General features: G+C 36.0%; 1 protein-coding gene across 1 annotated transcript in view; it reads right to left on the bottom strand.

Annotated features, from left to right (window-relative positions):
- The window catches only part of LOC135695822 (adipose-secreted signaling protein), a 52,442-nt gene that overhangs the window by 7,324 nt on the left and 32,267 nt on the right, over positions 1-12,851 (bottom strand). Inside the window, exon 4 of the transcript XR_010517301.2 lies at positions 433-562. The gene's annotated coding sequence lies outside the window, so the exon portion shown is untranslated. The remainder of the gene's footprint in view (positions 1-432; positions 563-12,851) is intronic.

Here is a 12,851-nt window from a genome sequence, read left to right as displayed (position 1 = left end):
TTCTCTCCATCAAAGTTCAATAATGTGTCCTTCCTGTTTTTTATATTTTGCCTTTTAATTCACGAAATTAAATTTTGTTCACTCTTGGGTTCGTTTTCAGAGGAAACTTCCTGTCCCAAAAGTAAGGCTATAAGCTTTGCGAAAATGTGCATACGTTAGATAGTACTGTTCTTGACCTTTTTGATGAAAAAAGAAGGCTACAAAAAATTGCCAATTTTCCATAGTAAATATATTACCTTTTAAGCTTTCAAAAGTGATCTTTGAACCTTTCCTTCAAGTCTTCGCTTCGTTGCATGTGGATTGGTGCAAAAATGTAGCATTGCAAATTGGGGAGTGATTGTGGAAAATTGTCAGGCTATAGGCTTGCAAAAAATACAGATTTTGTACCAAAATTTCCTTTAAACAGAATGTTTTTCTGCAAAATTTACTTACTGACTTGGGTTTCCTTTGTCCAAAATGTGTTTTTCTACAACCAATGTGACGCGTAAAAGGATTTGAAGCAAGTCTTGCCTTCATTGAATGTGGCATAATGCAAAATCTGCATTTGCTAGTTGATGATTTCCTGTGAAAAGTATAAGGCCATTAGTTTTCCAAAATAACTGATTTTGACCAGAATTTCTGCCCAAATGTGTTTTTCTATAATCTATGTGATCCAAAAGAAGTTTCGAATCAAGTCTTGACTTGATTTAATGTGGTTTAATGCAAGAAAATTGGCTTTTTTAGTTAAGTTTTTGCAAAGAAAGTAAGGTTAATTTACTAACTCGGGAATGAAATACCAATGCAATATAAAGGGCATAGAGCTCCCTCAGAAAAACTGCCATAGACATCAGAAGATCAGTCATGAGGCTACGTTCCCACATCATCGAGAGTTGGGCCATTGGTGCATCGGCGCAAATCGCTCAACCTACCATTAAGGGGCTACTAGGGAAGTTATACATTAACCCCCAAATATGATTGTAATTGGGAGGGAATGGACAGAAAAAGCCTCTTTTCCCCACTAATAGCCGATGCACCAGTCCTACCTAATAGCATCAGAAAAATGCTAAAAGGCATAACAGATGCCGAAAGGTATGAGAGGTTTTAACGATGCCATAAAAGAAACTCACAACAGCTATACTGAAAAGATATTTTGCATAAAGAAATAAAATGAGGGAGGGAGGGCTGGGAAAATACTATAAAACAGCCTAGTTGTATCGTCGCTTCACTAAGCAAGATGAGACCCACGCTATGCCAAAACGTTAAATTACCCTAGATTAACCAAGGGAATAAAAACGCCACGAAACACACATCTAACCCTAGTTTAACAAATCAAATTCTCAGGAGGCCGAAAACTTCCAGCATTGCCCCTAAACTAGTAGAGCAGGTACAAGGAAAAGCGCGAGAAGCATGGCACAAGAAAACATAACGAATAAGTAATAACAATAATCTCAAGCGATCTAGTTAATGCTCAAAAGCCCCTCGTGAAATTAACTCTGATTAAATTTAATTTAATTATCATCTATATAGGCTTGCGAAAAATAACGAGTTTGGAACAAAAATTCTTTTGTCGGAAACCTTTTTTCTACAAACTATGCGATACTTGAAAGGTTTAAATCGAGTTTTGACTTCATTGAATGCTGTTTTCTGTCATAAAGTGGCTTTTTTAGTCTTTCTGCGAATGAAGTAAGGCTTACCAGTTTTGGACCAAAAGTTATTTTGTCATTAATGTGTTTTCCAAAACCAATGTGATGCTATCAAGGGTTTGAATCAAGTTTCGATTTTATTGAATGCGGTTTAATTGGCCATGTTAGCTGACGTTTTTTGCGAAAAAGGTAAGGCTTTATATAGGCTTGCAAAAAGCACTGATTTTGGACCAAAATTTCTTTTGTCCAAAATTTCATTTTCTACAATTCATGTAATACGCAAAAGGATTTGAATCAGGTTTTGAATTCATTTAATGTTATTCAATGAAAAATTTTGCCAAGTTCGTTGATGCCTTTTTGCGGCAAAGGTAATATATAGCTTGCAAAAAAACCTGATTTTGGACCAAAATTTCTTTTGACCAAAATGTGCTTTTCTACAAAATCTATGATGCAAAAGGGAGTGATGCAAAAAGGAGATTTAATCAAGTTTTGACTTTATTCAATACAGTTTAATTTGATAAAAAAGGGCTTGCTAGTTGATGTTTTCTGCCAAAAAGCGAAGGCTATAGGAATGCCAAAACTGATTTTCGAAAAAAAATTCTTTCGTCCAAATATAACTTTTTTATAATGTAATGCCTAAAAGGGTTTAAATTAAATCTTGATTTCTTTGAATGTGGTTAAATGCCAATAATGGCTTTACTAGTTATGACTTTTTTGCGAAAAGAGTGATAGACCAGGCGTATAATAAGGGTAACATCTCTCCGAACTGAAACAGGGGTCCTGTCAGTTGAAATTGTTCTAAAATTTTCTATTCATATGTAGCTATTATATATCCAGTATTCATATGTAGCTAAATATCACGGTGGCAAAAAGTTCGGAGAGTTGTTACCCTTATTATACGCCTGGTCTATGAGGCTATATAATTGCCAAAAATAGTGATGTTTGACCAAAAATTCTTTGATCTGAAATGTGCTTTTCTAGTATTTATCTAATACGTAAAAAATTTGAATCAGGCCCTGGCTTCATTTAATGTTGTTTAATGCAAAAAAGTTTGGCTTTTCCTATTTGCTAATTTCTTGTGAAAAAGTAAGGCTATTATTGGCTGGTAAAAAATAACGAGATTTTCCAAAATGTGTTCTTCTAGGATATATTTGATGTTTAAAAAAGTTTGAATTAGTTTGAAAAAGGCTTTTAGTTTCTTAAATGTTGTTTGTTGGAAAACATTTTTACTAATTTTGGTCCAATCATTTTTGACTACATTCTATAAGATTTCATCAATATTGTTTAACCCAAAAAATGAAGCTGCCAGTTGGCGATTTTTCGTGCAAATAGTAAGGCAATAAGTTTGCAAAATTACTGATTTTGGATTGAAAATAATTTTGTCGAAATAGTCCGACAATATAAGGGGGAGTATCACAATCCAGAGAGGGAGTTTATGCGATTTGGTGCATTTTGTCAATTCGGGGCGTAGGGTTCAAATGTTGATGTTATTCAGTCATACAAGTGGACATTTACGAGATATGGGGGGTATTTGCCCCCTAAAATGGGGTCATTACTTGCTATATCCACATTCACATAGCCATACAATCGATTACAACAACGAAACCACATAATAAGATAATTGTATGGAAATAACTGAAGGACTTTCATTGCCCCAAACATTGCCTCTACCCATTGCTATGTTGCCTTTGAAGGAGGGTTCCACAAGTACTGGTAAAGCTGCCCATGAAAATATAGTTTCTTGTTAATCCTAGGGTGTAGAATCCGAATTTGATGATATTTTTTGTGTGAAACGTTCAGTTTATTTGATGCGTCTTTGCCCCTGTGAGGAGGCATTGCTGGTAGCATGCAACTAACTGGTATAAATATGGTACAAATATACCTGTTCAAGAAGAATTGTCAATTTGCACAGCATGACTTTTTACAGGTATTTTTTTATAAATTTAACCTAATAAAAGTTCTATTTACTTGTTTTGGTTTAAAAAATTCTGGGGATCTTTCTGCTTTTTTAAAGAAAAAAGTCTAAAATCTGCAGGTATTTGAAACCAAGAGGATTCATTGCCTGAAACTAATAACGACGTCAAGCAAGAAGCTGATTGCGATGGAATTGTTGGTGAAAGTTGGTTTGAAGATCAAGAATCAAAATACAAAAAGTTGAAGAAACGTTGTTTAGAAGGACAATACGGAGAAACACCACAATTTTGGATAATGAGGTATGTGAAAGCAGTGGATCGGCAACATGGACTTTATTATGCTATCAACATCAATGACCTTAGTTGCCGACTTCAATGCTGGTTGGATTCGATAGCAGTTTGCTTTTCAACTAATAAGCAAATAAATTCCAGATATGGGTCGTATTACACTCCTTTTTTATAAGAACAAGTTTATAAAAACAAGAGCCTCAAAATTGGTCAAAAGTTAAGAACAAATTAAGAACAAGGTGAGGCTGAGCTTCTGCAAAATGCAATTTTGAACAAAGTTTTTTCTCAAAATCGAGGATTTTTAGTGATGTGTGGGTGCTTTTTCGGTGATCATTCAAATTTTTCAGCAAATTAAGGCTGTGTCACTCATTTTGTTGGCAAAAAAGGTCTGAATACCTTCCTAGAGCGAACAAGCTTGCACTCACACTGCTTGCACTCACATTAAGAACAGTCAGCCTGACTTAAATTTTCTAGTTCTTATAAAAAAAGGGTGTACTGCCGTCAGTTGCAATGCTTAGAAGAGACACACCATGGTGCATGGTTAGAATTGGAAAAGAAAGAGATGTCCTTGTGTCGTAACATCTCAAATATCAGACAATCAATTGACGGCGCAGGGGAGCAGACCTTTATGAGAAGCTCCAAAACTGCGGGCGACATTAAGAAACTTCACGACTCAAGCATTTACATACAAGAAATGGGCATTTTCAAAGCCATTTGCAGTACGTAAATGCCCTTAGAACTGAGACTGGTCTTGAAAAAACATCTGCAAATCCAAGGGAGTGTCATACTGAAGTCTGAATGAGGGTGCAACAGATTCTTAAGGCTTTAAAAGATTTTATAAACCCAGCAATGGTCTGGATTGTTGCAAATTGTACAATGTGGCATCAGGATGTCCAGTGGGAGATGATATTGCGGACTGGGCGGTTGAAGAACTTAGCAGCATAGGTTCCAAATCTAGCTGCGAGACACGTTCGTTGTCATATTCTGGAATTCTGATTGGCTAATGGGGTATGGAGAATTTTGGTCGCTCAGCCAATTAAAGATTTGGAACCTATGCTGAACGTAGCACCAACATAAGAGATGACTTCTGCATTCGAATGGACTCGGCCGAAAAAGAAAGACCTTCCTTCCAAACCTTTCTTTGATCCAATCAAACGTGCTCCTTGAAAGAGTTTTACTAGCCAAAGTCTGAAGTCGAAAGTACATTCAAAGAGTAAAGCGAAAGAAAAGGATGTTACTGTTCCACGTGACATACTAGGTCTTCTAGCTGTAAAGTCTCAAGAAGCACAAGCTTCAGTTGATATCAATAAAGCCTTTCAGCATTCACTGTCACCAGCACCCTAATGCTAAACAACATCTGATGGAACTAGACGTAAAACAGCAAAGAGTACGCTATTTGGCGCAGCTCTTTCCACGATGGAGGTCGATAGTATTCATTTGGAACAAACTGAGAGGATACGATAGTGTTACATTCTAGATCTAGCTGCAATAATTAGAAGCATAGTGAAACCCCCGTAATACTTTTAGAGAGATTGCCAAAAAAGTAATAAGAGAAATCCCTAAAACGTATCATATCATTCACATCGCATGGGATACATATAGGGCAGCTTCGATAAAAGATGCTGAAAGACGCACTCGTGGAGAAGGAGACAAGTTCGTGATAAGAAATTCTGATATCAGAATACTCGCTGGTTTTAAAAGATTTCTTTCCAACGGAGAAAACAAGAAAAGAATGTTTGAATTAATGGAGGAGGTATGGGCAGAAAGTGAAGCAGAAATTGGCGAACGAATTTTCTACGTAGCAAGAGGAAGGCACTGTGGCAGAATATCAAAAGATGATAGCCGAAGGATTGTGGATTGGCCACAGATCACGTAGCAGCCGATACAAAGATCGCGTATAAAGATCGTGAAGCACGCCAAAGAAGAGTATTGGGAGGACACTCTATGTGTTGAAAGTCATCTTCAGGAGATACAGATATTCCTTCAGCTATGCCGTAAACCTAATGAAATGACTCATAATGGAACAGGGAAATTAGAAGGTTCTTGACTTGAGCAAATCTGACCTGACTGAAACACAAAGAAAGGCACTGCTGGGGATGCACGCTTTTTCAGGTAATGAGTATGTATCTTTCATTCTTCGAAAAGGCAAGCACCGGTGCTGGCAACACATAAAAGACAACAAAAGTTTTCTGGAGCTATTTAGCAGTTTAAGGACAGAAGTTCAAATAAATGATGATCAGCTAAGTGGCCTTGAAGAGTTCGTATGAGTGGTTTTTGGGCAAAAAAGGCTGAGTCCGGTAGCCTTTCTGCGAAAGAATGGAGAGAAACAACAAAATAGCAAACAGACCAATCATCAATCTTGAGAGCCCAACAAATCATGGCTGGCTTCCGGATCTGAAGATTGACTGGGTTGAAGAAACGTACCTTAAGGATGTCACAGAGCTTTTGGCAGCTCCAGATAACGAAACCAAGGCTGCTGACTTTCTCTTGGACAATTCAGACTCCAGTGACTTGGACACTGAGTTTTAAACAAAACTTATACATACGTATACGTGTAAATTTACTTTCAATTTTCTTTATAGCTGTTATGGCCATAAAACATCCAAAACTTGACCCCAGGGCTATAGCGTAGAGAACACTGCAAAGCATTCAATGTAAGTATGCAGTCGTCTAATCTATAAACACTTATAATCCTAACTGAGATTTCTCTTGAACAGGTATATTTATACCATATTTGTACCAGTTAGTATGCTACAAGCTGTGCCCCAACTCAGGGGCAAAGACACATGAAATCAACTGAACTTCTCACATATGAAAATATCATGAAATTTGGATTCTAGAGCCCAGAATTAACAAGAAAATACAGAACTTGTGGAAAGCTATCTTTGGGGCAACATAACAATGGGTTGGGTCAATGTTTGGGGCGATGAAAGTCTTTAAAATATTTTCATACAATTATCTTATTTTGTGGTTTTGTTGTTGTAATCGATTGTATGGCTATGTGAATATTTTTTATGTAGCAAGCAATGACCCCATTTTAGGGGGGAAATACCCTCATGTCACGTAAATGGCCCCAAACATTGACCCTATCCATTGTTATGTTGACCCTATGTTGACCCAAACATTGACCCTATTGGAGTCTATGCCTCTAAATTGACAAAGTGCACCTAATCACATAAACTACCCCTCTGGGTGGTGATACTCCCCCTTTCACTACCGTACTAAAATATGCTTATCTTAATTCTTACTGTTGCGTTAAAAGGTTTGAATCATTTCTCAACATATTTTTACAGGTTGAATGCATAAAACGTGACATCACTAGTTGGTGATTTTATGTAAAAAGTGAAGCTGTAGGCTTGCAAAAATAGATGATTTTGAACCTAAATTTTGGATTAAAAATTCTCTTTGAATTTGCGTGTTAGAGAGCCCTTTTTTTAGGCAAGAGGCAAATGGAATTGTACTATATCATATAAATCACTTGGTGGCACAAAATTTGAAAATGGCTTCTAAGAAAGCAAGTTCTTTATAACCTCGATTTTTTTATATGTAAAATGTATGCTTACTTCAAAGCTATTCTTAACTTTCATATCATTTAAGATATTTGTTCTAGCTTCAATAACACCCGTTCAGGTGCGGATCCAGAGTTAAATCTAATTGACTTAAAAAGAAGAAAAAAACATGCATGAGCAGGGTTAAAGGGTATGGCCACAAAAAGATCTTGTTGTAAAATGCGTATCAAAGAGGCATAATTATAAAAGAATTTTGAATCAAAGTTTTAACCATCTCTTAAAGCAAAAACTTGAACAATGAATTTGTAGGTACTTGGTATAGATATTATGTCTTGCAGATAAAACAACACATTTTGCAAGAGAAATAATCTTTGAGCTTTGCAAATATATCTTTAATTTCCTTGACATACTTAAACCGGCTTATTGTTTCAAGTGTTGTTTTATTAATCCTCTATATATTTTGGTGCTTATAAATGCTTTGACTTGTTGAAGAAGACCTTTTCATCAAAGGACTTTTTTATAAACTTATCCCATTCACACTCAAGTGTTGTTCCATCTGAACAACAGTATTCAAATATATGCAAAAGCATATCTAGTTTCTTTTCCAGTTAACATTGTATTTTTATTTGTATTTGTATTTGTTGCTACCTAGCATCCGAAGGTAGTTTTTAGGACACTGAGAAGCTATGCTTATCGAGCAGTGTCCTGGTCCTTCCTCTCGATGTGACCACACCTCATGATTCCTACGCCTGGAATTACAGAGAGTTGGCAACTCTCCCCACTCTGGGTGAAAGTTTGGTCATGCCAGAGACTCGAACCACGGACCCTTGGGTCTTTCAGATAAATGTTTCAATGTTTGTCAAATTTAACACCAGAACTGGAAGATTTGGTTTTGATAAAGTATTTTGCCCACCAGTTTTGTCTTCTTCGCTCATTCTACATACATTTTAATGGAAAAATTCCTAGGAAAAGATATCTTGGCTTGCTTTTCTGGTTGCTTTCCTGGTTGCTTTCTTTTTAATTATGGTACTTTCTTAAAAACATGTTAAAGATTGTTGCGAACAGCTTTTTCTACGAGGAAAAGAGGAACAATATGGTTTGCATTGAATGATGGATTAAGGTCACCACCACCTGCCTTAGACCATAGAAGTTGGATAGGTTCAATATTTTGATTAAGGCACTAAATATATCAGTTGCAAACTGCTTAAAGTATTCGCTATTTTGTCTAAAGAACAGTAATGACTACAAAATTAGCTTTTGAGGTCATGAGTAAATGTAGACTTAGGTATATGTAGTTGAGGACTACAGGTTATTGATTAAATGCTTCCTGTTAATTGAATAAATTTTGAATTGTGTTTGAGCCTTGATAAAGAAAAGGATAGAAAACTTTAAATATCTTGACCATTCAAATATTTCTTCAAAGTTAAAAATATCTAAATATCTTTGGAGGTATAGCTCCTATTAGGAGTCCTAATCTAATGTCATTTGGTACTTTCTTACAATATTTGAATACATGCAAGATTAAGATAAATAAAAGATGGGGGCAAGGTTGCATACCAACACTTTTTCGAAAAGGAGCTTTTCTACTAAATATTTGTTCTTGATTCTTTGTTTACCTTTGCCCCATTCCAACCCCTCCTTCCAACTTGTGCCAAAAGCCCTTGATTCCCAGGAAATTGATTTGATTCAGAAATTGCAAGCTCAGAATAGTGTGTTAAGCAGTCAGTTAGGCAGCAAATCTAGCAAGAAATTTATAGAAATAAAGGTTTTTTCAGATCTTTCTCCAAATTTTCAGTAATACTTGTTTGGAAATGGAATTTACATCCATCGTTGCTTTTGTTGTTGCTGCTGCCCACACTCAAATTTCCCGCCAAAAAGCATTCCGATGGCAAATAACATTATCTCGCTAAATTCTAACAGTATTTATTACTTGGCAAATATTGCAACTTTAAAATTTAAGACCATACCTTCTTGCAAAAGTAACTTTTCTCCTGCTAGATCCAGCCTTTTCCAGGGAATAGAATGTTGCGTTGCTTGTCCTTTAGGCCAACCAAACAACAGTAACACCTTTGCTTTTCAGTGGTCTTGATATTTTCAGTGTAAATTCTTTTAAGGGTCTTTTTATAATTCGAACCAATAAGATACTTGATTGATTTCAAAAGATCCATACTGTATCTGGAACAGAGTTTATCACACCACCTTCTCGATAACCTTTCGCCAAGCATTTGATACCTGAGACTGAGATGTAAAATTGCTGTGCAGGAGGGTATTGTCAGTGGAAGACAGTCTTGAAATCCATACATCGCCTGGACCCGAAAAATTCCCATATTGAACCCTTAAAAAATTATTGGCTTTATTGATTATACATCGCCTCTACTGACTTACGGGAACAATAGCATTTTTGCATCGCGCAGACTCCAAATTTATACATATATATAAAAAATTTAATGTTGTAAGCGCTGCTGCACTTGTTCATTAATCTAATTAAAAATACTATTTTTTCATTAATCTGGTTAGAGGTGGCTCAAGAGCAGCGGTAGGGATCGGTTGTGAAAAAACCTAACATGTTAGGACCTACAAATTGGGGGGGAAAACCAGGAACTTCGAGGGTACATTTATTATCTTGGAACTTAGAATTTCCTGAACTTAAAAATCCAAAAAGTTGAGAGAATCAAAAATTTCCAGACACGTCCCATTTCCCTTCTGCTGTTGGGCCACCTCTTGATTCCTAACATCAAAAGAAAGAAAGAACTCTTTAAATAAAAAATTCCAGTTATGATTTCTGTCCCTCCCAATGCTTCTCAAGCCTGTTCTTAAAGATGTTCAAATTTTGCGCCTGGACTACTCTTTCTGACAAACTATTCCAGGTACTGATGCATCTCTCTGTGAAAAAGTTATTCTGAATGTTTAACCTTTAGCCTGATTTTACCAGCTTCAATTGATGTCCACGTGTGTTGTGAAATTCTCTTTGATCTATGCTGAATAACTGAATTGTGTCAACATCATACTTTCCACTCAGATGTTTGTACACTTGAATCATATCTCCTCTTAAGCGTCGAAATGCTAGAGTTGGTAAATTGACAGCCTAGGTTTTTTGTTTCATGGATCATTTTTGTAGCTCGTCTTTGGACAGATTCAATTTTGGCATCGATCGATTTAGAGCGTGGATGTCAGATTGTGTTGTATCGGGGTTGTCAGATTCAAGTATCGGTCTTGCAAGTGTTCTGAACAACATTGAAAAAGACCTTTCATCAATGTATGTAAATGATCGTCTTATGAGACCTATAATTCGATTTGCCTCGGCAACAGTCAGATCAGTGTGTTGTCTAAAAGTTAACTCCTTGTCTATGGTCACACCAAGGTCTTTTCTTGGTCTACAACATCTAATATTATTTCATTGCCATCGGAATCTGTCATACAATAATCAAATAAGGGAATTTTTTTCCCAACTCGCAATATTTTGCACTTTTGCGGATAGAACTTAAAATCCCATCTCTTACTTTAATCACTGATTTGATCAAGATCTTTTTGGAGATTTCTCGACTGACTTACCAATCATATTGCTAGTTTTAACCCTAACATCTTTGTTCTAATGATTTTGCATTAAGTTGTGTATTTACATAGAAGAATTTATGGATAGATCATTTCCTTGACCATTTTCATACATAGTTTCTGGTCATACAGTTGACAGATCTGATGATTTTGAAAAGGAGATATAGAGAATATGAAGATGGATCAACAACGCAAAATTTCCCGTCGTTTAACAAATCATGTAGTGCTTAATGTAGACTTCCAAGTTCATGTAGACCATTCATGCTCAATTGCTACAGGTTGAAAAATTTTGACTGACTTCCGTAAGGCGGGCACGTCAGTCTGGATCCGCCCCTGGAAGCGTTTCCCAGGCGTCATAAACTCTATGGCCCTGGATATTGTGGTAAATTTTGTTTATCAAATTTAAAGTTTCTTAAGCTTTAGAAAATATGAATATCCTAACTCTTCATGCATTCAAAGTTTACCATGGTTGTAAAGGTATACTTCTCTTCACCAAAATTGCCATAACCATTGTTATAGGGTATAAGCTTTAGTCATACAGGTTTCTTACTGACACCTTTTCTTAGCATCAAGGATCTTCCGAACGACTTGTACAAACGGGCTATGGAGGCTTACTACAAGATGAAAACGTGTTTGGGAGAATTGTTCATGAAGATTGTAGTTTTAACCTGTAGTTTTAAAATTATTCGATAGCCTTGTTAAACCCATACTTCTTTACGAGGTGGATGTTTGGGGCTGCTTCAAGCATGCTTTCAATGATGATAACCCAATCGAAAAGCTGAACTTGAAGTTTTGTAAAGGTACACTTGGAGTAAAACGAACAACATCAAATGTTGCCTCTCGATGCGAGCTAGACAAAAGACATATACATGCTTTGGGTTTCAGATCATTAACGAACATTTGCTTCGTATTTCTTATGGAAAAAGCAATGAAATAATTACGCACGCTTACCGAAGTAACATAAAATTAGAGTTAACATGGTCTAGATTTTAGAAATACATTTGCTTCAGCCATGGACTCGGAGACATATGGGAGAACAGAATTAAAACATTCAGATCCATTGGCGCTACACACGTGTTAAACCAACGGGTGATAGAATGTTCCGACCAAAATACTCTCTCGATGTTGAAAAATCAACCGAAAATGAGAACTTACTGTACTTTTAAAACTACATTTAAGATTGAAAAATATATTTCAAGTGTGAAGTGATCGTTTAGAGGTAGAGGTCGGTAGATATCATAGACCAAAAAAGAATCCAGAAGAGAGAATATGCACTAAATGCAACATTTTAGAAGATGAAATTCATTGCTTAATGGCATGCGATATAAATCGGGAAATCAGGGAACAACTTTTTGAACAAATCGAGCATCTGCACCCTATCTTTAGACATATGAATAATAAAGATCGGCTCATTCATTTAATGCAGAATGATGACCTTAATCTAAGTCCTCTGATACAAAGCTTTCCTGTGAATTGTGTAAAAGCTTCATACGACCTAAAAAGTTACAGCCCCAAATGTACAATCTTTATGATTTCTTTCTATTCGCCTTATTTGTAGTCGTAGTCACGTTCTTTTAGACATATGTTACTGTTCATTCGTATTGCTTCATTAAGTTTGTTTTAGTTAATTCCTCAGTAGCTGCTTAAATATACAAGTTGTCTTGTACTAGGCTATTGATGAAAAATAAAAATCTTGAATCTTGAAATCTATGTCATAACCATTCTTATACACAATAGCCATTGTTGTTGGGTATTGTTATATGTCATAACCATTCTTATACACAATAGCCATTGTTGTTGGGTATTGTTATATGTCATAACCATTCTTAAAAACAATAGCCATTGCTATAGGGTATTGTTGTACGTCATACCCATTTTTATTATTACGAGTCGGAGGTAGAGAAGGTAGACCTTACTTTTTCAATCATTCCAGGCTTGCAAAGAAAGTTGCGCAGATTGTCTTCTTT

Source organism: Rhopilema esculentum, chromosome 14, assembly GCF_057945365.1.
Source record: "Rhopilema esculentum isolate cy_ngs chromosome 14, ASM5794536v1, whole genome shotgun sequence".
Taxonomy (NCBI): domain Eukaryota; kingdom Metazoa; phylum Cnidaria; class Scyphozoa; order Rhizostomeae; family Rhizostomatidae; genus Rhopilema; species Rhopilema esculentum.
Note: the sequence above shows the minus strand (reverse complement) of the source record. Positions and strands in the feature narration are given on the sequence as shown.